Genomic DNA, 24,816 nt, shown 5'->3' with positions numbered 1-24,816 from the left:
AGCCCAGGAACAAAGATAGGGTCACACAGTGTAGAGCAAAATACAAGGCTGTAACCAAAAGAAGGAAATTAGTTCTACAGGGGGAAGTGTGGGCTGACCTAAGGGAAGCGGCTGAAAGGAGGGATCTCTCAAAATTTTGGAGTATTATTAACAAACCCTGCTTTCATGATAGCCATACACCAGAAATCAGTGCGAATATCCTCCCGGAGCAGTGGGTCGCACACTTTAAGAGTTTGTACAATCACGAGAAGACGGCCACTGTCATCGAGGAAGATGTTACATCACAGAATCAGATGGCCGAGTTCACTGTAGCTGAATTTACCACAGGAATCGAGGGCCTATCAAAAAATAAGGCTCCAGGCCCCGACGGGGTCCCCCCTGACCTGTTTATTAGCAACGTGGAGTTGTGGGCCCCTTTAATGACCAGGGTAATAAATGTAGCAATCATGTTCGGCCTGCCGCGATCATGGTCAACTGCCACCATTATCACCATTTTCAAGAAGGGTAATAGGGATAATCCCCAGTGTTACCAGCCCATTTCTCTGATTGACGTCTCTGCTAAGATCCTGGGAAGGGTAATCCTTAACAGATTCATTGAATGGACCGAGGACAATAATATCGTCTCGGACATCCAATATGGATTTAGATCTGGTAGATCAACTAGTGATCAATGTCTTAATTTATACATGCTAGTCGCCAAGTACACCATAACAAGTAACGAATCCATTTATTTAGGATTCATGGACTTGGCGGCTGCCTTTGATCATGTAAATAGGGAGAAATTGTGGCTAATGATGACCCAACTTGGTATTGATCAGGGATTGATTACCATTCTCAGGGAGCTACACAGAGATACTACAGCCAGGGTACGCTATAATAATGAAGGGGGCCTCACTGAAGCTTTTGTGTGCTCAAGTGGGGTAAGACAAGGGTGCATTCTTGCGCCCTTTTTATTTTCCCTTTATATTAACAAGCTATAGCAGACCCTGATTGCTTTAAATACTGATTGCCCGAGAATCGGTACGCGTCAAATCCCAGTTTTACTATATGCTGACGACGCCGTATTGTTAGCCCGCACCCCGAAAAGCTTACAGACTCTAATCAATGGCTTTGTGAAGTTCATGGGAGCCCTAGATCTCTCTGTAAACTTGGGCAAATCATTTGTGATGATGGCAGGGAAAAAATCACGGCCCACGTTTACACATAGAATTGGGTCTCACACACTGGAAAGAGTGCAACTCTTCTCCTACCTAGGGATATTGTTTGATGAGAGATTAAAATTCACAGCCCTGGTTGAAGAGAGATGCGGGAAATTAATATCCTCAAATGGTGCAGTGATCAGTTATGGGCGTAGACTAGGTAGATGGTCCCCAGAACAAGTATTGCATTTGTATAATTCCACCTGCTGTTCCAAAGTTCTGTATGGAGCTGAAGTCTGGGGTTTTGTAAATATAACACAACTACAGCGGGAGGAAAATAAAATATTCCGGTCCATACTCAAAATCCCGCAGAGTACCCCAGCCATCATTGCCCACAGAGAGCTAGGGAGGCCATACATCGAAGACACGGTTAAGCTCAGACCGATCCTGGCGTGGCTCAATATTTGGTTAAACACAGAAGCCAAGTTAAGTAGACTAATACTGAGCGATTGTCTAGGAAGAGAGAAATGCATGAAGATACCCTGGTTTAAATATGTTATGGCTACCTTAGAGAAGTTGGGTCACATAGAACTTTTTACCAACCCATCAGTGATCAGAGCCCAGGACAAACCAATGGTAAAAAGCTTGTTTGCGGCCCAAAGAAATACAACTAGAATGATGGAAGAAGGGTCTAAAAGGTCAGTGAATTTGCACAGTCACATCAAGACTACTGTGGAAATGGAACGCTATCTCTGTTTAATGCATAATGCCCAGGATAGATTTTTAATATCCCGTTTTAGGCTCAATCTTTTACCCTATTTATTGGCGGACCCACAAGGTTACATTGTACCGATTGAGCAGAAGGGTGCCTGCGGCTGCGACAATCGGTCTCCACAGGACACCCTTCATTTTGTATTCTTTTGTTCTTATTATTCCATACCCAGGCAAAGTTTTTTAATTGATATCCTGAAAAGGGCTAATTTGACTCAGGCAAACTCAGCATTATTGTTCTTACAAAGGGCAGCCGACCCACTGACTTTGTGCTGTATTCTGAATTTCATTAAAGTAGCACTGAGACTAAGATCAACCAAAGGTCAGGTTTAAACTGCGTCCGTTAAGAAGTTGTGTACCTGCCAGGTGATACGACTGTTTTTATTCTGTTTTATTCTCATCAAATGTTCTCACTTGATTGATTTAATTGCTTTTAAAAAAAAAAGATTCTGTATTGTGTACATGTGCTTTTATGGTGTTTTTAACATCCGAATAAAGAACTATAGATTGATTGATTGATTGACACCCTTTTGTACCCCTGAAATAAACATGTGTGCACATGTGGTGCACATACATGCGCTAAGGGCATGTATGTGCGCCACATGGCACTTTGAAAAATGCAAAAAAGTGAATTTTTCAAAGAAATCGCAAAATACCACCAACCTGAAGTTGGTGGTAATTTGCGATTCCTTAAGCCAAAATCACACAACTTGGGTGCTTCCTACATTGCATTTAAGGAATCGCAATTTGGGATTCCTTAAATGCATTAGCAAAATAAGGAATCGCAAATTGTGCGATTCCTTATTTTGCGTGTGGGTTTTTGTGTGCTACATAGCACACTGCCCAAATTGCGATCGCAAACGCTGAAATTCGGCGAATTTCAGCATTTGCAATCGCAATTTGGCTTCCTACATATGGCCCTTGGAAAGGAAATGTGAAGAACAATAAAACAAACCGTTTCACCTCATCTGCTGACACTTTATTGGATTGTCCGCGGAATAAGAACTGCTTGGACTTTATTGAGTGCTTCAGTACCTTTTTTTTATAAAGCTCACCATGCTGGGATTTCTCTCTAGGGAGGACTTTTTCACCCATAGTATCAGGGTGTTGGTACCAAGAGAGCACCACCACAGGGACACACTTCTTTTTTTAAAGTCTTCACATCCACTCACTGGGACCACTCTTTTGACGTGCAAACTTTAAAGCATAAGCCATTTTTATATATTTTCTCTAAATATTAGTAAGTCACCCCTATGCAAACCTTGCAGCCCAACGAGTTAGGGGCCATGGTATTAAAAAGTCGGATATGTAGAAAATTAATATTACCATGTCCCTACAAACACAAGACTTAAAACATTATTTTCACTGTGGCAGGCCTAGCCATCCCATGTAGAAAATCAGAATAAAATACTAATAAAATATAAGAAATAAAATACTGCTAATTCAGGAAAGGTACCAGCTAGAAAAATATTTTAACCACTATTTGTAATAGTTATTAAAAATCCACTTTAATCGTGAAGTTGGACTTTTATTAATATTTAGGGAAAAGTAACTATTAGAAAGTTACCCGTTACCTGCCTGAACTGTCAGAAGGCTGATTAACATAATTCCCTTCCACCTCTCAGCTTCTGCTTAACATTCAATAGTTGTTAAAAAAAGGTGTGAAATGCCTCACATTAGCAAACAATAGGCTGCCCTGACGGGGCAAAGATGCCTCCTCTGAATTCTACAGAATATGCAGGGAGAGAGCTGAGTGCCTCCTTTTGACAGTGCAGTGTCAAAACCTGATTTATAAGTCTGTTTAGTTGTACGTAACACATGGTCGAACTTGAAAGGCAGAGAACATTCTGATTTCTGAAAGACCATGCTTTTGTTCTACCATAGTTTTGTCACTGGGTTAGTTTGGTTACAATGTGTCTCAAACTGGATTTTAGTGTTAGGTATGGGAGGGCACTAGACATATCATGGTATACTCTCCACACACCCCTATCTTTAGAGCCAAGGTTTAGTGTGGTCGAAGAGTTTTGCCATCTTGAAAATGCCATAACACATGGCATTTTGGGCTTACTTGCAGTAAGGTAAAAAAGAAGTGCTGTAAACGTGGGTAGGTCAAATCATGGCAATCTTTACCACATTGGTTATGGAGGGGTCAGGTGTCACCAAATACCCACTAGTTGGTGACAGGCATAAGTGAGGCACCTCCAGCCACTCACTTTAGAACAGTTTCTGGACCTGTGGAAGATGAGATGAGGATTAGAACTGTTTTCTATATTCTGGGAGGGGCCCTCAAGGACCGGAACTAACTGCTCCCTCTAGCACCCCAGAGAAAGGCGGAGACTTCAAGAATCAGTTAGCTGATCTTCTGTGTTGCTCCTGGAAATATCCAGCAGACCAGTGACAACTGGACCTGGACTGAACACTTCTGTTGGCTTCTTCATGACACACTGCAAATCTCTAAGTGATTCCTGTGACATCCTATAGCCCTTATGAATGTACTGTCATAGATGATTGGGACTATGATTGGGACATAAAAGACTATGTCACAGGGTACATTTGTGACCTGGGCAAACCTGGTTGGTGTATACGAACCCTAATAATGAGTATTGCTCTTAATTGTTTCACACTGTTGAGCTAGGAGGAACACAATGTCCAACCATGTCGTTAGATGTAATTCATGTGCTTGCCCTTCAAATGAAAGCATATTAAAACTGCCGAAAAATTGAATTGAAATTAAGAATTATGGAGTGAGGTAAGGTTTCAATTCAGACCATTTCCCTTTATCTGTGTATCAGGGCAGGGACTGAGACCAAAGTGTAATAGTAAATGCACATTTTACCTTATTCTTGTGCAATGGACAACCTGGTAAATTCTACCTTGTATTTACCGGCGTATAAACAGTCATAAATTGGTATGCAGTAGACTCTTCCCATAGGTAGAATGGAACACCCCACATAATTTCTAATGTAGAAAAGCCCACAATTCTTCCAAATAAGAAAAAAATAAATGATTTTTTTGTTTGCCACTAATGATCTCTGAGAACTGAACACTATCAAGACTCATATCATGAAATCCCAAAAGTGTTATGATATTTAAATTATGAACCAGATTTAAATTCGAAATTTTATGTATTAAGCCTGAGCATTGTTGGCCAAGACGTTACATACAACTTTGTTCAGAATCCAGTATTTATTTAAGAATTTCCATCCTTGTTTCAATAAATTGTGCCATTTAGCTGGGTCTGAAGTGAGGTGGCAAAGTGAGCTAAAGAATGATGATGGATTCAACCTAGATCTGTGACTGGGGGTGAGTTTCAGAAAAGTTTCAACGCTCTGTCCATCATCTCCTTGTGTTTGGTTTGTTTGCCCTAAGTTGGCAGGTGTTGGACTTGGCCCTTTTGCAGGGTCATCCCTGAACTTTTTGTCTTCCTCCTAGACTTTTTTCTGACATGGTGTTGGTGGTTCTAGGACTTTGGGCACTTTAGCACTGCTGTCCAGTGTAAAGTGCGTTTGATCTCTGTGGTAAACATGGTAAGACTGGTCTACACCTGTTTGGCATATTTTAATTTACCTGTCAGTCCCTTGTAAAGTCGTATCTCAGATACCAGGGGGCCGGTAAATTAAATGCTACTGGTGGGCTTGCAGCGCTGATTGAGCCACCCACCAAAGTAGCCTTTCAAACCTGTCTCAGGCCTCTGCCATTGCAGGGCCTGTGTGCTCAGTGTTACTGCCGCTGTGACGTGGCACCCAAAGTGCGTGCAATGTCTGTGACCCCACTTTTACTGCATTTCAGTCACCCCTAAGGTAGGCCCTAGCTATCTCTATGGGCAGGGTGCATTGTAGGTAAAATGTAGGACATGTACCTTAAGTGTGTGGCATGTCCAGGTAGTGACAAACAGCCATTTTGGTTTCTCACTGCTGTGAGGCTTCCCTCCCATAGGAATGCATTGGGGATACCCTGAAAAGTGTGTCAGTGGTAATTCCTGAAATGAGAGGAGCAGCATGGTCAAATTTGGTATGGTTGGAATAGTAATAATAAATGCTACACAATGGTGTGCGCAGATTTATTATCACTATTTTAGAAATTACACTTTTAGAAGTTGGCATTTTTAAGTGCTATGTGTCTGCCTGCCTGATGCGAATTGCATGTCTGGCTTTGGAGTGACAGGGGCAGGTGAGGTGTGTGTGGCTCCAGGAGGGGCAGGGTGAGTCAGCGCTAGGCTGAAAAGGGCATCTGCATTTGGAATAGTGGGAGGAGTAGTCCCCTGACCCTGAAAAGGTCTAGGCCTGCCTAGGTGAAATGCTGGCTCTGCCCCCCCTGTGGTGTGTCTGATGATGAGCCCCCACCTGACAAAGGGGAAGAGGAGCCTTGCCAACAAAGTGCTCCAAAAACCCAGAGAACCAGTTTAGGCTGGTTCCCCCAGGCCCTGTGCAAGGGCAGACAAAGCAAATGTTGATATAAATATTGGGGCTGTGACCCCATGAAAAGTGCTTCTTTTGTGACTGGGGACTGCTGCTGCTGGGCCCCAGAAGGAACTGCCACGAGGGACTGCCTCCCTGCTGAAGGGACCTGTGTGCTGGCCTGCCTGGGCCCAGCCTTGTGCCCCTTATTACTTTGGACCCAGCTCCTCATGAGCGATGTATCTTTATTCCTTTGCTACAGGATGAGAGGAGCGTCTTGTTTCAATTTGCAGCTCTGTGATGCTGCGAAGCAGAGGAAATCCCAACGTGGGGATTCCACCCGCATTGTGTGATTTTGCTGGATGCTGACTTAAATAGCGGGAGCCCACCTCGCATTTGTTTACTGTGGCTGGAGCCTACCCCGCATTTGTAATTATTTCGAGCAGGAGCCTACCCTGCATTGCTGCCGCCCGGATGAACCGCCGATATCTATGAAAGATCACCGCTGCGGCCCGACCCAGAAGCCAGGCAGCAGCGCCTGGTTGTGGGCGGGGCTTACAAAAGCCAGGCTTGACATCCCGTGAGGAAAGCGGGGCTCCTGTGAGCTGGCGAGAGCCCCGTGGAGTCCAGAAGTCCAGGTATGCCTGAGGGGGGCTCCAGTAAGCTGGGGAGAGCCCCACGGTGTAGGCGAAGAAGAACGGAGTGCGGGACCATCCATGACACATTGTCAGTGCCTGGCCCAGGAGCGAGGAGTCCAGAGGAGGCCGGGGAAGTCAGGAGAGGCCCCGGGGGGGGCGGTTCCGGCCGAGGCACATTGCTTGTGCCTGAGGACCTGTCTGGAGACCGGAGGAGGCCAGGAAAGAGCCCGGTGAGTGGGGCCCCTTTCGAGGCACATTGTCGGTGCCTTCACCCTGCAGTCAGAAGAGCCCGGGTGAGCCGGGCTCACGCTGAGTGGAGAGCATTTTGTTGTACTCCCAAGGCACATTTAGTGCCAGTGCCGGTACTGTCCTCCACAGCTGCACCGCAGTTGCGGGCAGCTGCAACGCTTGGGGGCCATTTTATTTTTAGAAGTCCCGGAGTGGGGTAATTTGGTATCTCAGAGTCCCGGAGTGGGGGCTTCAAAGGCACAGTGGTGCCCGGGATAATTTTGCCACAGCTGCACAGCGAGAGAGAGCGGGCAAATGCAACGTTTGGGGCAATTGTGTATAGGAGTTCCAGAGGGGGGGCTCGAGAGGCACGGTAGTGCCAGCTCCTGTTTTTCCTCCACAGCTGCATCACAGTTGCGGGCAGCTGCAACTTGGGGGGGCATTTGTGTTTTCATAAGGAAGGGGTAAGATACACCCCACGCCCCCAGCGCATGGTGCACTGTGATTTTGCTGCAATGGCAGCTAAGCCCTGACACTCTGGACAGAGGGCATTTGAGCCCAAGCGAAAGGCCAGTGGGTCTGAGGCCATTCGTAGGTTGGTAGGGCTCAAGGCCCTAAATATGATTTATGTGATGCTTATGACATAAGGTGTTTATGCTGCTGATTATGCCTGACCTAATATGATTTGTGCATAATGTGTTTATGCTGGTGAGGCCTATTGCGTAATGTGTTTATACTAATAAGGTTTGGGCCTAATGCGTTTTATGCCTAAAGGGATGATGTTGAGGTCACTATTGTACCAGTAGTTACCGGTTGTGTTTCATGTTTACTACCTGCATTCTAACTGTTCTGACCGTGGCCCGATTGGCCTAGTCCAGGATATAATCCCCTGTAAATATTGCCTAGTGCCAGTTTGCACAGTGTACATTGTGTGATTATGATTCTAATGTGTTTTAGGTAATACAAAGGCTATATTTATATAACCTTGTGTTGAGTTTCTTTTGCAGTGTGCCTAGTGTGTTGCTGCTCTGTGTGTGTTGCGCAAACGCTTTACACATTGCCTCTGGATTAAGCCTGACTGCTCATGCCAAGCTGCCAAGGGGGTGAGCAGGGGTTATTTTCAGTGTGTAACTCCCTTGCTCCGACTAGAGTGGTGGTTTCTGCATGCCCTAGCCAACCAGAAATCCCATTTCTAACAGCTGGATATGCCCAGATGTGGATCACTTGCTCACTTGGCCACTGTATTCAAGCTAGCCTGGCTGATGAGGGCTGTTAGCCCGAAACCAGTACCAGGATGCTTGTTTCCGGTTCAGGGAAGCCCTTGCCTCATAGTTCGGGCTGGACTGTTTCCATGAGGCACAGGGTCAAGACTGATTTGCATATAGCTGGGTCTGAACTGAGGTGGCAAATTAAGCTAAAGAATGATGATGGATTCAACCCATATCTATGACTGGGGTGTAATGAATCTGCTTTTCACAAAAAGGACGTACCCAAACCCTGCACTCCCCTAAAGAGAGGCAAATGTATCACTGCACCCTTAAAAATAGAAATACACTTTGAACAGCACTTCCTAAAGACGAGGAAAGGACCCAGCACTCCCTTTAGGCAAGGCAAGGCAAGAAAAACGAATTCTGCATTTAAAATAACACACACGAGTTTATTAATGAACGGTACACCAAATATATCAGTAAATGCAGGTTCATTAGGTATCAAACACTTTTAAATGAACAAGTAAAATAAATTGCAGGGACTCTCTCTCTTTTAGAATAAGGCTTGGGGTTTATTACACAATGCTCTCTAAACAAAGGCTGTCTCAGATGCCAAATGCACAAGATTCAAATATATGTAGCAAACTATAATCTAAATGCATGAATAATACTGATTAATGAACAAGCAGCAAATAACATGAGATATACTGGACGTACTGCAAGAGATCAGAAAGATATACAAATATACAGAAGAGTATTACTCTGGATGTGTACCTCCCACGCTACAAAGAAAACACCTCAAATGATCAAAGCCACTGCCTAAACATCACAATGGCAATAACCAAAACTTAATACATCACCTTGTGCAAACACTGCATCAGCATCTTAGCCCACTTCTGACCTCGCTCGGATTCCAAACTCCCAGTTTCTCAGCCTGCAACCCTCAGCTTTAAACACACTAGAAGATTTGCGAAAGACCTCCTGCCAGCGCAAGAGGAATTTTACCAGAACTGGCCAAGTTCCAAGCAAGCATCTCCATGGCAGTAAGGAGCTCTCACGTCCCTTCCTCCATTCTCACATCTTCCAGCCTGTATCTTGATGAAGCTCTCACAAGGCTTTCCAGAGTACATTAAACAATCGCTCAGGAAAACAGCAAGACCTTGAATGTGAATAACCAAAACAACTTGAAAGCACTACTGTACACAAGGCAAAGTCAGACATGAGCCCTGTCAAAGCCAATAGTCAGAACTCATAAGCAAGGCAAAGTCAGAAAACATGAATGACATGAGACCATGTCAAAGCCAATAGTCAAAGTCAAAGAACAAGATGTCAAAGCCAATAGTAGGAACTCATGAATCAAATCACCCTAACAACACCATACACATTTCTGCACAACTGCTTATAGCATCACATACTTCATCTCTCAATGTCCTATAGCATCACATACTTGATCTTTCAATGTACAACACCAAGCACATGTGTGCACAACACTGCACTTCAAGACCAAAAAGTAAATTCCACACCTCTCTCTCCCTCTCACTCCTTCAAATGCACATCCCACACCTTCTGTTCTTGGCAAGACTGTTCTACTCCACGACAGCTCCCACTGAAAGACAGCAAGATTACAGGACAGAACAGAAGCAGGCTCATGCAGGACCGTCCTACATTAAGGCTAGGTCAAAATAACACATTAAAGTCAGTTAAAATGGTGGTAGTTGAGGTTCATCATAGGGTGCCAAATCACAAGAGCGCCTCTTTTACTACACTGGGGGTGAGTGTCGGAAATGTTTCAGTGCTCCGGCCAACATCTCCTTGTGTTTGCTCAATAAATTGTGTACCATATACTTACTTACTTACTTATGCCTACAACTACCCCGGAGCATAGCCCATCAACCAGCACTCTCCACCCATCTCTGTCCTGGGATTTTCTTCCAATCTGACTCCAGGTGCAACCCATCTCCTTGCAGTCAGCTTCGAGGCCTCAATGTCAGGTGTTTCGTGACCTTGTCTTCTCCTTTTCCCTTGAGAATTCTAGGTGAGGGCTTGCCTAGTGGTCCTTCATATGAGGTTGCAGAGGGTGTCACCTATCCAGCTCGACTGTCATTACTGATTTCTTCATGAGCAGGTAGTCAGAAAGTCTGCTGCCATAGGTTGTTGTTGCTGATGGCGTTTGGTCAGCAGATTCAGCTGATATTCCTCAGACAGATTGTAATCAAGGTATGGACTTTGTTGGTGGTGGTCATTTTTGTCCTCCAAGTTTCTGCTCCATACAGAAGGACCTATTTTACGTTGGTGTTAAAAAGATTGATCTTGGTTTGCAGCATTAGGTTCTTGGAGCTCCAGATCTTCTGTAGCTGAATGAAGGTAGCCCTTGCTTTGCTGTTTCTTGCCTTGATGTTGGTGTCTGTGCTACCCTGCTTATCTATGACAATGTCCAGGTAGGTGAAGGCCTTAACCTCTTCCAGTGAATCGCCTGCAAGAGTGACTACAGTTGTGCTAGCTGTGTTAGCCGTCAGGATCTTGGATTTTCCCTGGTGGATGTTGAGGCCAAGTTATGCTGATGTGGCTGCCACTATGTCGGTATTCCCTTGCATCTGCAGATGGGTATGGGAGTGTAGGGTCAGGTTGTCTGCATTTTCAGCAACCCTAAAACAACTTTTTGGTCTCCACTGATGAATAAATGTATCCATGAAAATGTGTCTAGAGTTACACATCACAGGCTGAACAAATTAGGGTGAAAAATTAAAGACTAATACTGAAGTAAGTGCTATCATAAACTGCATTTACTATGATGCATTTGGGCAATTTGAGTGCGGGGATGTGAGACAGTGTGCTCCCACCCTCCTTCCATTTGTAAAGCCTCCCTTGAGCGACTGAGCTCACAAGCTTATGTTGATGCACCTGCACCCAGTGAGGGGTACAGAGACATGAGAAGACTTTGGGCAGCATTTTCAGCACTCACAAAATGACTTTTTGTCTCTCTACTGATGAAAGAATGAATTAAAAAATGTGTCTAGAGTTACACAGCACAGGCTGCACCAACATGGGTGACAAATTAAAGACTACTCCTGAAGTAAGTGATATCATCCACTGCCTTTACCTTGATGCATTGGGGCAAATTGATGTGCTCCCACCCTCCTTTTGTCTAAAAAGGCCAGTTCGTCAAGCTGCATCTAAGGTGGCCACTGGATCTCTTTGCTGTGGATGTCTTCATGATCCAGTCTATGGCCTGAAGGAAAGGAAAGGCAAGAGCAGGGTCACTTTACCAATGCTAGCAAATGCCTTTGACATAGAGGGGGAAGTTCCATTAAATCGACAAGGCATTGATTATGCGCAGTTTTGCAATCTGGTTTGTGCAGGATCTATCTTTACAAAAGCCAGCTTGCAGGTCTCACAACTGAGCATCGACTTCTGTTATTGTTTTCAGATGACTCTGTGGAACCATGTGCAAAAGCACAATATGAACACAGATAATCCTGCATGTCAATGTTCTTCTGTTTAACTAAGGCCATCAACAGTTTACCAATTTCATCTTAATTTTTTAACCTTCTTGGACTTCTTCATTAGGCGCCAAGTTAAAAATGGATTGTTGAATGTAGACTCATTCTAATCCTTGCCCCACTTTGGCAAAAGCTTTTATAGGAACACATATAATACCCTATCCAAACTGGTTGTATGTATATAGTTTAAAACATCTATCCAGATAGCCTCTGCTTTTCCCACAACGTGTTTCCTATATCTCCCTTTCCTTTCCCATATGGCATGATCTACACAAATTTATTTGATGTTATTTAAAATCTCAACACCATGTTTGTGCCATAAAGGCCAAATAAAAGAGTATTTATTCTGTTCGATATTCAGAGCTCTCAAATTACTTTTCCACCTTTCTTTCTTGTTTACTACATATACAAAATATTTCAACCAGTTTTATAAACAGAATATCTATTAACTATGTGTATTCAACTGACACCTCTTTGATATGTTTGTTAGCTTCTGAAAATCTAATTGTGTCACCCAGACTCAAACCTAAACCAAAGTCTTAACCTTTCCAACGATGATTGAACATGATGATATCATGATTTTCCAAAATGTATTGTTTTTAATTATGTTCCAATGTTTATGCAAGCTATTTTTCATGATGTTGCTATCCAAATTGAAATATGTTACAAACATGATCATAATTCTTACTATCCTCATGTAGTAGGGTTTACCCAAAAGGGATAATTAACACTTCATGGCTATTTCCTCTTTTACATAACACCTCACTAAAGATATATGTTTCATTTTTATTTATTTCCATTTCAATATTTGTGTTTGTCTCTAACAAATTCACCATCTGAGATATTATTGACTTGCTTTTTGAATTGTCCAGATGTAGTGCGAAGAATGCTATTCACTGCCGAATGTTTACCATACATGTTACTCAGAACCTTTCCTTAACTTACAAATAATGGCAGATGTACCTTAGGTCACTATCATTCAGGTACACATGAAAACCCCTATTCAGGTTCAATACTTTTCCAGATGATCAGAATGTTTTCTATGTATCTCCCCCAGAAATTCAGCATCTCATAATGAAATACTGGTCAACTCCATGTAAGGTCCCTCTCAAACCAAATCATAAATAGGTCAACATAAAAGGGAGCAAATCTAGAGCCCATCACAGCCTCCCTCATTATATGGTAATAGTTTTTCATTACAAAACCTGTCATTTTTACATCACCATTGAATGTCCCAAATAGACTGCAAATTCAGGGAACAGAAATGACCACAGCGCCTTGAAGACTATCTCAAGATCAATAATTGTGTATAGATTTTCTACATCTAAGCTGACTGGAGATAAATTATCCTTCCAATGGTATTTTGCATTTTATATCTTTCATGCTGTTTGTATGTTAAGAGAGTACCTACCAGTGATATATTCTGAATGCTCTGACATTTGTTTTGTACATGAGTGTTTACCGGAAATTATGCATCTTCCAGGTGAAAGGAGCCCCCCTCTGTGCATCTTTTAAAAGAGGCAAGTAATCAGATTTTTATGAATTCTAATATCCATGCATTTGAATTCATAAGTATCACATATTTGCTCTTGGTATGTAACCTATAGCCCATGCATTCTTTCAACAACCTGTTGACCCTACGCAGTTCAACCACTTGGTAAGTTACTCTGTCTGATAAGTGTTATGTTGGTTCCCTATCAGCGTCATACTGTCCACTCCTGTACACTATATCACCACATTCTGAGGTTTAGTAATAAGAACACAGAGGTCATTGCAAATGTCCTTAAGTGTCTTTCTTTCATCTTTATTCATATTGTGTTTGAAATGAAAGGAGCAGGCATTTTCAATATATTTTGTTAACAAAAGAAAGATGAGGACATGAGCTGCTTACTTTGAAACTGGAGATCAGGATTCAAGTCCCGGCTTCGGCTTCTGGGTTAATGACTTAATCTTCCTGTGTGTAAAATGTTTTATAGTGCAGTCTGTTTCTCATGTGACACTCTCTAATGCCCTTGGCCAACGTTATCTCTATTTAAAGACTACAAAAAATAAAATCATAGAATACATATTTCTACATTTGTGCTGCAAAGATGGCGTAAATATGGATTTGTTTTTCAGTCCATTAATCTTTTGGATTACTGCTAGAGTTCTCACAACTGACTTAAGACAGTGCACCTCTTTTTCAGTTATGAGGGCTCCCGCCTAATTTCTCATAGGACTTTTAGGATAACAGTGGGACTGTTAGAGATCAGAATGTTTGGGGCATGCGCAATTCTTATTTTAGCTTCAATTTTTTGGCGAACTACAAGAGGTCTACTTTGGCCAGCCATGTAGTCATTTTGCAACTAAGTGCAAAGAATACACTGTTGTTTATGTAGTTAGTACTGTAGGGTATTACTGTGGTATTTTGTTGCTTCTTTCCTTGTTTGTGTGCATTTTTGCCCTCCTCTTTTGGAACATTTCTTCCTCCCTGTTTGTCTTATTGATTCCGACTTGTCAGAGGAGATCTCCATTCTACAGTCCAGATTATTTTTAGAAAATCTAAAGATATTACCAATCTATCAGTAGATGGATCTTCATTATCTATATGGCGTTTAGGATGCTGCCTGTCGGAGCAACTACTCATGTATATTTTTTACCAGAGACTGAGACTTCCTTTTAGTCATCTGGCTGTCCTCTATTTCTGCTTCTATCTCATTATATCGATTATCATATGTATGAAAAATCCCCATTTTATATTTCCCTTTTCTCTGTATTCTGGTTTTATAATAACTACACTGAGGACATTGGGAAAAAGTCTATAGCTAAATGTATTTATTCTTTTTTCAAAAATGTAACATTTTCCATTTTAACTACCATAGGAAACCTTGCTCTTCACAATGACGAAAACTGTTAAGCTGACTAATACAATACTTGGCAAAGTTTGGTGTAAACCCATTCTGGAGCGTTAGAGAAATTAAAGTTACTAAATGTTGGACAGGCTATGAAGTATTAATTAAAGATATATATTGATGGTTAGTTCACAGAGGACCCATCAATACATTCAAGAAAAAAAAGACACTCCGTTGGAGCTTTTGTTCTTTTTGTCTACTGCAGATTTGCCAATCAACACCTGGATCCACAAATGCACAGACTCTAAATGGCTGACTGCTCTACAGCCCTGGAAAAAGTTTGAACCCATCAGTACACAAAGGGGTCAATTGAGCCCCATTTTACAAACAAGCATTTTGGTAAACTACCATTACTACGCGGCCTCTACTTTGAATTACCATTTGTTAGCATCTTTTACTTTGCAGGTACCATTACTACACATGCTTTTAGTACACATGCTTCAACTACGAAAATACAGTTACTTCGCAGGTACCATTACTATGCAAGAGGAAGAGAAGCTTGCAAGATAGATGTACAGGAACGAAAAATGATAAAATAATTCGTTACATTAGTGGATACCGTTACTAGGCAACTAGCATTACATTACACGTCATAAGGAGGTTAGGGAAAATGAGGAAGAGAAGCATGCAAGTTAGCTGTACAGGTAAAATTATTTTTTTACCTTAGTTAATGTACTCTCTGTCTCTGTGGGACGTAGCTCGGTGAAGGAGTTGAGGTTAAGGGTAATTACCTTAGTCGATGAACTGACTGAATCTGTGGTCCGTGGGTCGGTGACGGAGTTGTGGTTATGGGGCAGAATTTAAAATAAAAAAAAGATACAGGCACATCCTGAAGTCACCGGCGAGCAGTAAGTCAATGAATAGAAAAGAAAAAAAAATCCTTTTTCTATTTTTAGGAACATTCAAGAAAGTAGACTCAAGAACGTAAGAACGTCATTTAGAGGATCGTCGCGCAATGGAGGAGAAGAATAGAAGAGCGCTGTACATGTAAGATATTTTAAAAGATTTATTTATTTGTTTGTCTAGCTAATTCAAAATAGAAGGAAAGTGGAGGGAGGATAGTTGGATTAGTAAGGTGTTGAAAAGTAAAACAATTGTAAAAGAAAAAAAAAGGATGAACTGTTGCAAGAAGAAGGACGAAGTCAGGAGTTTTGCTGTAGTAATACATAATAAAAAAAAAGTTAACGAAACAAGAGAAAAGAAGAGATTATTTGAGTATGTGAAAAAAAGATTATGCGAGTTCGGGATAATGCTCAAATTGGAATTTAGGAATGATATTCAAAGAAATAGTGCTATGCGATATATTTTAATGCAAAGAAAAAGCATTTTACTAACATTGCTAACTAAAAGCATGTGCAGTAAAAACTTGAGAAGTAATAGTATTTGAGAAGTAAAACCTTTGTACTAAAAGCATGCAAACTATTGGTTTGGGAAGTAACAACATGTACTTATAGTCCTTGCTCACGAGAAGGAAGGCTGGCAGTAACTGCACCTCTTTCACTACAACCTTGCTTCTCGTAAGAAAGGACGGTTAAGTACAAAGGGCGTGTTTACGCACCGCTCGCAGGTTTTCAAAACAGATAAATAAAAGGCTGTCATTTACAATGGGTTACATAATGTATTCACAAATGTGAAAATATTTTTGGTTGGGCATGTATCCATCCCCCAGAGAAATGTTCTGCTTGGGTGTCCTCTTGCCCTTTTTCATGTAAGTTCTATAGATTCTGTATGAGTAGATGGGTAGATGAGGGTGTACGGGGTGGGTGACTGTGTGAGTGTGTGTATATGTTTGTGTGCACATGTGGGCTGCTGTCCTTGCAGTACCATTTCTTTGAGAGAGAAAATCTTGAACTACTGCTGGCATATTCTAAGCAAAAGAACAAACTACGGCTGACCATAAGTTAAGCACTTTAAATCCTAAATGTTTTTGTTAAAAGTTCCATTCCTGTGCACAAATCTTCCAGGAGCACGCCGTAGATCAACTCCACTGGAGACCAGTTATATGAAAATAGAACAAAAGAGGAAGGTGCACCAGTAAGAAGTCCAGGTCCAAACAATATCTTTGAAGTATTCTTTTAATTTTCTTGTAAAAAGACTCGCAGCCAACGCGTTTCGTTCCACACTGGAACTTCTTCAAGGCTGAAAACATGCAACATGACCACATTTAAATACCAAAAAACACCACAGAACATCACATTACACAACAATATAACGATAAAATACATCACACCATTTATATCATAAATGAATAAAAAACAGAACAACATTTATATCACATATATCTTGTACCATAAAAATCCCTGCACATGCATATAATGCAGAGGTATGCATATAATAACATAAAGACCTCGTCAGGACCGATAATAAGTTGCCTATACCTAATATATGGCTAGGAGGAATTGATTTGTGTATGTAAGGCAAGAAATCATTCCCCAAAAAATCACCACAAGTCACTATGCAAGAAACGAAAAGAAAGAAAGGAGACGCAAAAGAAAAAACAACAAAGAAAAAAGAAGAAGGGAAAGAAGGGAAAAACGAGAGAAAAAAGGGGAGAAGGGAAGGAAGAGGGCATATTGTTCCTCTCCTGTGTGTTCTTGTGACGCTTGAGAAACCCTTTAATCTGTAGAAAAATGCAAACTATTGGTTTTGTTAATATTTTGTTTTCTTGGTGCGAATCAGATTGCAAGCTGCAGAGGGTGATACAATAGTTTAAACAGCAAATCAGGAAGAGCAATAAATAAGCATTGGCAAAGTCAACAAGTCAAGCGGGCGCTTGCTAAAATATTAAGTGTGGCTCCCGTGTTATTGTTAGAATGAAATCAGAAATATGTTTAAACTGTACTTGTCCGAGTTCCACGGCAACAGTGACTGTCAGTACTACCTTCCTGAATCTCACAGCAAAACCAACGGCGACCTCTGAGATGCCTGACGCCTCTTAGTTAACACCTCCCACCCATGGTCAGCTTCATACAAGTCACTGTTGTGTGGACATAGAGAGGGAACATATGTGCAGGCCACGTCTAGACCCACTTAACAGGGCTGCCATATGGGAACTAATGTTTACCAAGGGGGAGTGGCCTAAGCGGAATGTTTCTAAAGATTTATACAACGGTAATTTCTAATCAGCAGTATACGTGCATTAAAAAAGTATTGCCATTCTGACCCTTACTGCCGTGGGGGGTGGAGTAAGTGAGTTTAGAAAGTTTAGCACGGTGCCTGGGGCGGGAAAGTGATGAGGAACAGTCAGCAGAGTGGAAAAGTGGATCGTGTGCTACAACCTAAAGCGTGGTGTCTGTGTTGCTCTTAATGCTGAAAGATTAGCACAGCGCCCGGGGGCAGGACAGCAATGAGGAGCAAGCTGCAGCACTGCCAAAAAATAAAAAAAAGAACAGACGGGATACAGCCGCTATAGTTAAAGCATGCTGTGCTTGGAAAAAAAAAAAATAATGCAGATTAAAAGGAACACGTTGCGAGGAAGATAAAGGTACGCAGTTGCTATAGTTAAAGCATACTGCACTGCCAAAATAAAAATAACGTAGATGAAAGGGTGCAAGCTCAGTGGGCATCGCTGCAGGAAATCATGCCTTAAGTAGGAGAAAATCATTAAAGAAAATAGGGCTCATAGACTGTAAATAAGACATGTAACAACACAAGTAAAAGGGCCAGTCCTCATGAGAGGTTACAAATGTAGAAAAGGTGGTACTAAGAAGGGACTGACAAGCATATTAACGAATAAGAAAGCCAACAGTTACAAAGGACAATGACACAGCCAATGAAAAATATGGACGGAGGTTCAGGTCCATACCTGAAGGCTGCATTTCTCGAAGAGACAGTGCAAGCGCTGCCTAAGCGAGACCTAGAAACTGCATATTATTGTCTATTCTGTACGGATACCTGAAATTGGGAGCACAAAATACCCTGGGTAATATCTGGACCTTGCATTAATGCTATGTCTCTGGGCAGTTTAAGCACGTGATATTCCTGGCCTTCAAAGAGAAGGCGAGGATTTGATGGCTGGCCTCTGGATAGGGCTGACTGAAATGATGGTCTTTGGCTTGGCCCAGCAATATTCCAGCTGAGGGACTTCACTTTTGCAGGGGTTACCACTTGTGAATCTCGCAGTGTCGCACCTGCTGTACGGCTATTTCACATAACCTTGCAGCACTTTAAAGGGCACTAAAGCTCAGCTCTGGTACACAGGTGCCAGCCAGCAGGGATGTTTTATTGCCTTCCTCCATTGGAGAGATGAAAAGATAGATACTAATCCAGCAGCAACACGACACAACATGTAACCAGGAAACACGGGTTTGAATAAGAACTTTTCCACTGGCACAACAGACTGTGGTCCTACTTAGGCCTGGGCGGTAAATTCCGTTCCGCTCACGGAATTTGGGTAATTTGGGTAATTTCACGTTCCGCAGAGAACGCGGAATTGCCCAAAAGTCTGCATTCCACAGCTTTGCAGAATTTTTTGCTTGTTTGCGTTCTCAAAATGTGTGTTCGCAAGATATTTCCCCCAGAGCACACAAACAGCGTTCACGAATAGGAAAAAAGCATCTCGAACAAGCAATTCCGCCTGTTCACGGAATTTCTGTGTACTCGCGGGGATTTTTTACTGTTTCGCGGAGCCTTGCGTAACGCGACTACGCAAATTTTGCGTCAAAGTACTTTTCTGTGTCTCACTTTGATTTACACATCTAATATCACCTTGTACAGTGCGTGACATGCAACTGTGTAAAAACCTCCGACAAGGTTCTCAGCACATGCCCCCACTGCGGGGTCTCGTTTACAAACGGCGGGTGTAGCTTACGTGGTCAACATATGCAATGAACAATGTAATCAAAGACAATGGTTACATAGCAATGAAAATCCAACAAATCCCTGAATTTTTATGATAAGTAGAATAAAGAAGAAACAAGAGCTATTTACCAACTCGTAAATCCAAAGATGGAAGGTGCACTCATTTAAATTAAACACGAGATCAAGTAGTCCAGAAAACGTAATGTTTTTCTCTTTATTTCGATGGTTTTAACACAAACAGCACACAGCCAACGCGTTTCGTTCCAAGCGGGAACTTCGTCAGGGCTAATTAGAAGGCAAGCAAATTATCCAAAAAAGGTTTATATAATCCTTTAGGACACGTTTCGTCTCGGGAAAGGAAGGGCAATAGGAAGAATACTGTATTCCTATACCTTACGTATTGTTGTATGTATATAAATATATATACAAAACAGGACCCTCATATAGTCCAAATGGTGATGCACATAAAGAAAAATGAGATGAGCAGAGGGTGATGAGTATTATCCTTCACGGGTAGCGTCCGTTCTCAGCATGGTAGCTATGGTGTATCACCAGCTATTTACCAACTGCCTGCTGTTGTCTCTGTAATGATGCGCAGAAGAGAAACCAGTAAGGGTAGGAACCGTTCAGCTTTAATTTTTGGTTTCATTCTCACAGCGAGTTTCTCTATGAAGCAGGAAGCATGATGCTAAACAAGATGACCCCCGACATCCACAGACCCTGCAGGGAGAGGAGGGAGTGCCTTGTCGACCGTCTACGTCCAAAGACCCTGCAGGAAGAGGAGGGAGTGCCTCGGGAGGTACCAGCGTCGGGGCCCAGGAGCACCTGCAGCCCCTCCCAATGCCAGGGACTCAGAGGTGACCAGGAGGTGACCAGGAGGGCAAGGCGGACCCAGGCGCAAGCTGAGGGTAGCGCGCGCCTGGCCTCACGAACACGGAGTGCTTGTGGCGCTTATTGTATTGTAAAAAAGAAAGAGCGGAGTGTCCCTGAAGCGGGCGCCACGCTCCAAAATAAAGGAAAAATAAATAAATAAATGGAGCGCGGTGTCCATAAATCAGGCTCTGCGCTCCAAAACATTTTAAATATCAATCCCCAAAAATGCACATTCATACAATACGGCTACACATTATACAAAAGCACATTTACACAATAACAAGTTACCCAAACAAAAAAAAAACATGTCAGCCATTATGAGTATTGAAGCTACCGCATTGTTAAACAGCCATTACACGAATGGTAAAAAAGAAGTGCTTACCCAGGAATTAAAAGACGCCATCTAACGCCGCAAGTAAAAGATCCAGTCCGGGTGGGTGGGACCAAAAGGTGAAAGGGCGGTAACAAGGAGGGACTAAGTAGCCTCCTTTACAATAGAAAGACAGCGTTTAGCATGCACAATGACACAAACCAATTAAAAGAAGGTGCGGGGCTTAATCACCACTTCTGAAATCTCCTCGATTACAAGAAGCCTTGTAGAGAGAGCAACGCATGCGCATTGCAACGCTAGGCGAGACCTAAAAATGAAGATTAAACAAGGCTTAATCATGCAGTGTGAGAATAGCTTGGTCCTACACTCATTTAGAAGTTCCTAAAATACATCCCTGACATTAAAATGAATTGCAATTATAAGTAGATTTTATCATTGGATTTACCGATCCTCAGCTGGATTGAAATAATCTTGGCCCTCCCTTCAGTTTCTCCTTGTCCATGTGGCATGAGGGTTGGTCTTACACAGAGTTGGGTGCAGGACCTGGCCTTGTGCCCAACCCCTACATGATGTGCACAATCAAAGATTGCACCAGTTAAAGTGAAGTTTTGGTTTCTTTAACATTGAAAAACTTTGAAATGCACTTAAAACCACATGTAACATAGAGTTATGGTTAAACTAATCATGAAAACAATAACTCACATAACAGTTGCAATATATTTGATCTAAAAAAAGGTAAAAATGAATAGCATTTTTTTTTTAAGTTTAAAAGCTTTATTTCAAATAAAGGTAGTACAGAGAACAAGAAACCAATGATACAAATTATTTCATTATAAGAGAAAAAACATATCAAATGAGGGGTTTATGTACAGAAGAACAGAAAGCTATTTTACATTTTTAAGGGCATAAGGGAGAGGAAAGAAAGAGGGATAAGAAAGATAAAAACTAATCAAGCTAATATATATAGTAATAAAAAAAATCCAGTAAAAGGCAAGGAATGAGGAAAATAAACGTTCAAGGAGGTTTGAAATTTTCAGTATTTAAACAAGCGTTATCAGTTAATACTAAATGATCTAAATAGGTGGTAAGGGGTAACCAAAAGAGATCTCTATTACGCAAAGGTTTAGAAGAGGAGGCAAAAGCAATATCAAGTCGATGCATATGACAGAGGCTATTACACCAGTGTTGAATGGAGAGTTTTGTTAGTATTTTCCAATTTAGAGTGATGTGTTGGAAAGCCAAAGCGAGCAGGAGGTCAAAAAGACCCTTTTTATCAGGGAGAAGATCTATGGAATCAGAGAGACTTCCAGAGAAAAGTAGGGGGATAGAATAGGGAATAAAAATATTAAACAGGCGAGACACATAGGACCAAACTTTCTCCCAAAAAGAGGAGACGGAAGGGCAGAGGAAAAGAAGGTGAAGAGGACTGGTATTAGGGGAACCACAGGTCCAACAGTTTGTAGTAGTAGAGTGAGAGAATTTAGCAATAGAGGTGGGAGTGAGATAAAGCCTATGGTATAGAAAGAACATAGATTGAGTAAGAGAAGCGGAACAAGAGATTTTTAGAGAACGGGACCAAAGTTTGTCCCAAAAGGTAATAGACCATTCACAATCCCAGGTCAGATTCCCATGCGAGTTTCAACTTGGTTTTCATTCGCTCTGGATTAGGAGCTGAGAAATATTTATAAATAAGAGATGCTTTAGGAACTAAGAGAAGAAGTTTAAGAAGAGAATGAGAGGCAGGGGGAAGAGATGAGGATGGAAGAGAATAGAAAATATCAAGAAAGACCGTCATTAGAATAGTAAATTTCTGTAGGAAGGAGCGGGGACATTGAAAAGCGGTCTGAAACTGGGGAAATAAACATGGAGTTAGACCATCAAAAAGGTCTTTGACCCAGGTTATACCTCTTGATCTCCAAGAGTTCCAAAAAATTGTTCTACCATTGATAGTAATGAGGGAGTTATGCCAAATAGGGGAATCTAAAAAGGATTCTTTAGAGATAGGATTGGGATGTAGCAAAGGTTTCAGTAGAGAACAAGTGTGTTTAAACAAAGGGAGAGAAGTAAGAGGCGTTTTGGCAGAAAAGGCTAGGACTTCCTTTAAAGAGAACGGTAATGATAAGACTCGCTCAATGGAGAGCCACAAGTGAGTGAAAGGGGAGAAGTCAGAAAGGAGCCATTTGGAGGCTTGTCGAAGACAAAAAGATTTATGATATAAGCGAAAATTAGGGAATTTGGTCCTACGAAGAGAAGAAAGAGAGATCCTTGATTTTTTATTGTGCCAAAGAAATTTAGATAGACGGGAATCGATTTGTTTAAAATAGCAGGCAGGAATGTGAACAGGGAGCATGGAAAGAGTATAAATCAAAATAGGAGTAATCATCATCTTGATTGAATCCAACCGACCCCACCATGAAAGAAAGAGAGGATTCCAAGAGGAAAGTAATTTGTCAATCCGAGACAGGATCGCAGACAAATTTAATTTAATAGAAGAGGCGATAGAATTGGAGAACCATATACCTAGATATTTGATTTTGGAACTATACCATGCAAACCCAGTGGGAGAAAATGAATGAGGAAGACAAAATTTAGTGAGGGGAAGAATTTCTGTTTTGTCAGAATTAATTCTTTAACCAGAAACAAGGGAAAAAGAAGCAAATTCTTGTAATAAGGGAGGAATGGATTTGTCAGGATCAGAAATAAAGAGTAGGATGTCATCTGTGTAAGCAGAGAGTTTTAAATGTTGCTCACCGTACGAAAAACCAGAGATGGAAGCATTGTTGCGGATTGAGGAAAGGAAAGGTTCAAGAGCAAGAACAAAAAGAAGAGGGGATAGAGGACATCCCTGACGGACCCCACGCTGGAGGTGAAAATAAGACGAGATACGTCCGTTAACTAATACTGAAGCTCTGGGGGCTGAGTATGTAATGTAATGTAAGGAGATTTCTAGAGCGCATGGCTGCCCTTGAGCGTCCCAGCGCTAGAAGATGCGACAGCGAGTTCAACCGATAGCGAAGCAGATGGTTATGGGAACAGCCATGTCTTTAGTGACTTTCGAAAGGGAAGCAGATTGTGTTGGGCCCGGAGGTCAGGCGGAAGGGAATTCCAAAGCTTGGACGCATGAAAGGAAAAACGTCGACCTCCTGAACGAGCTTTCCTTATCTTGGGAATTTTAATCAGATGGGCGTGCGAGGATCGGAGGATTCTGGTAGTGGTGTATGGAACCACAAGGTCCTTTAATATGGACGGCGCTTTTCCCTGGACGATTTTGTGGGTTAGGCACAAAGCCTTAAAATGTATCCTTTGCTCAACGGGCAACCAGTGCAAGGCTCTAATTGCTGGTTTGGCAGAGCAGCGGGTCTTAGTGTTTGTGAGAATCCGGGCAGCGGCGTTTTGCACCACCTGTAGCCTGGCAATCACTTTTTTTGGAGCCCCGAGGTAAAGAGCATTACCATAATCCAATCTTGAAAGGATAAGACCCTGTAGGAGGAGTTTCCTTGATTGAAATGGGAGCAAGGGAAGAATCTTACGGGTGGTGCGTAGGAGACCAAGGCATATTCCAGCCGTTTTTCTTGCCTGGGTGCTTAGGGTGAGGTTTTGATCAAGCCAGATCCCCAAGCTTTTAATTTCAGCTTTGGGGATTGGAGGTGCGCCCATGCATGGAGGCCATAGAGACTCCGGCCGGAAATGGGATTGGTTGCCTATCACCATGATCTCCGTTTTGTCGCCATTGAGTTTTAGGTGGGATAGGTTCATCCAGCTGACTATGTCCCTCAGGCAGGAGTGCAGATCTATTTCGGGGTTATCCTGCCGGCTGAGGGAGACAACCAGCTGGGTGTCATCCGCGTAGGTCAGAAGTTTAATACCGTACGGGACGACGATACCTTCTAATGGCGACATATACACGTTAAAGAGCGTAGGGCTTAACGATGAGCCCTGAGGTACTCCGCAGTGTATAGGTGTCTCCCTGGAGAGGAAATGACCCTCCGCCACCTGGAAAGATCGATTGTCAAGAAATGACTTTAGCCACATCAGGGCCG

This window comes from Triturus cristatus, chromosome 2_1 (genome assembly GCF_964204655.1).
Source record: "Triturus cristatus chromosome 2_1, aTriCri1.1, whole genome shotgun sequence".
NCBI lineage: Eukaryota > Metazoa > Chordata > Amphibia > Caudata > Salamandridae > Triturus > Triturus cristatus.
The sequence above is the reverse complement of the archived record's forward strand: the minus strand, read 5'-3'. Positions refer to the sequence as shown.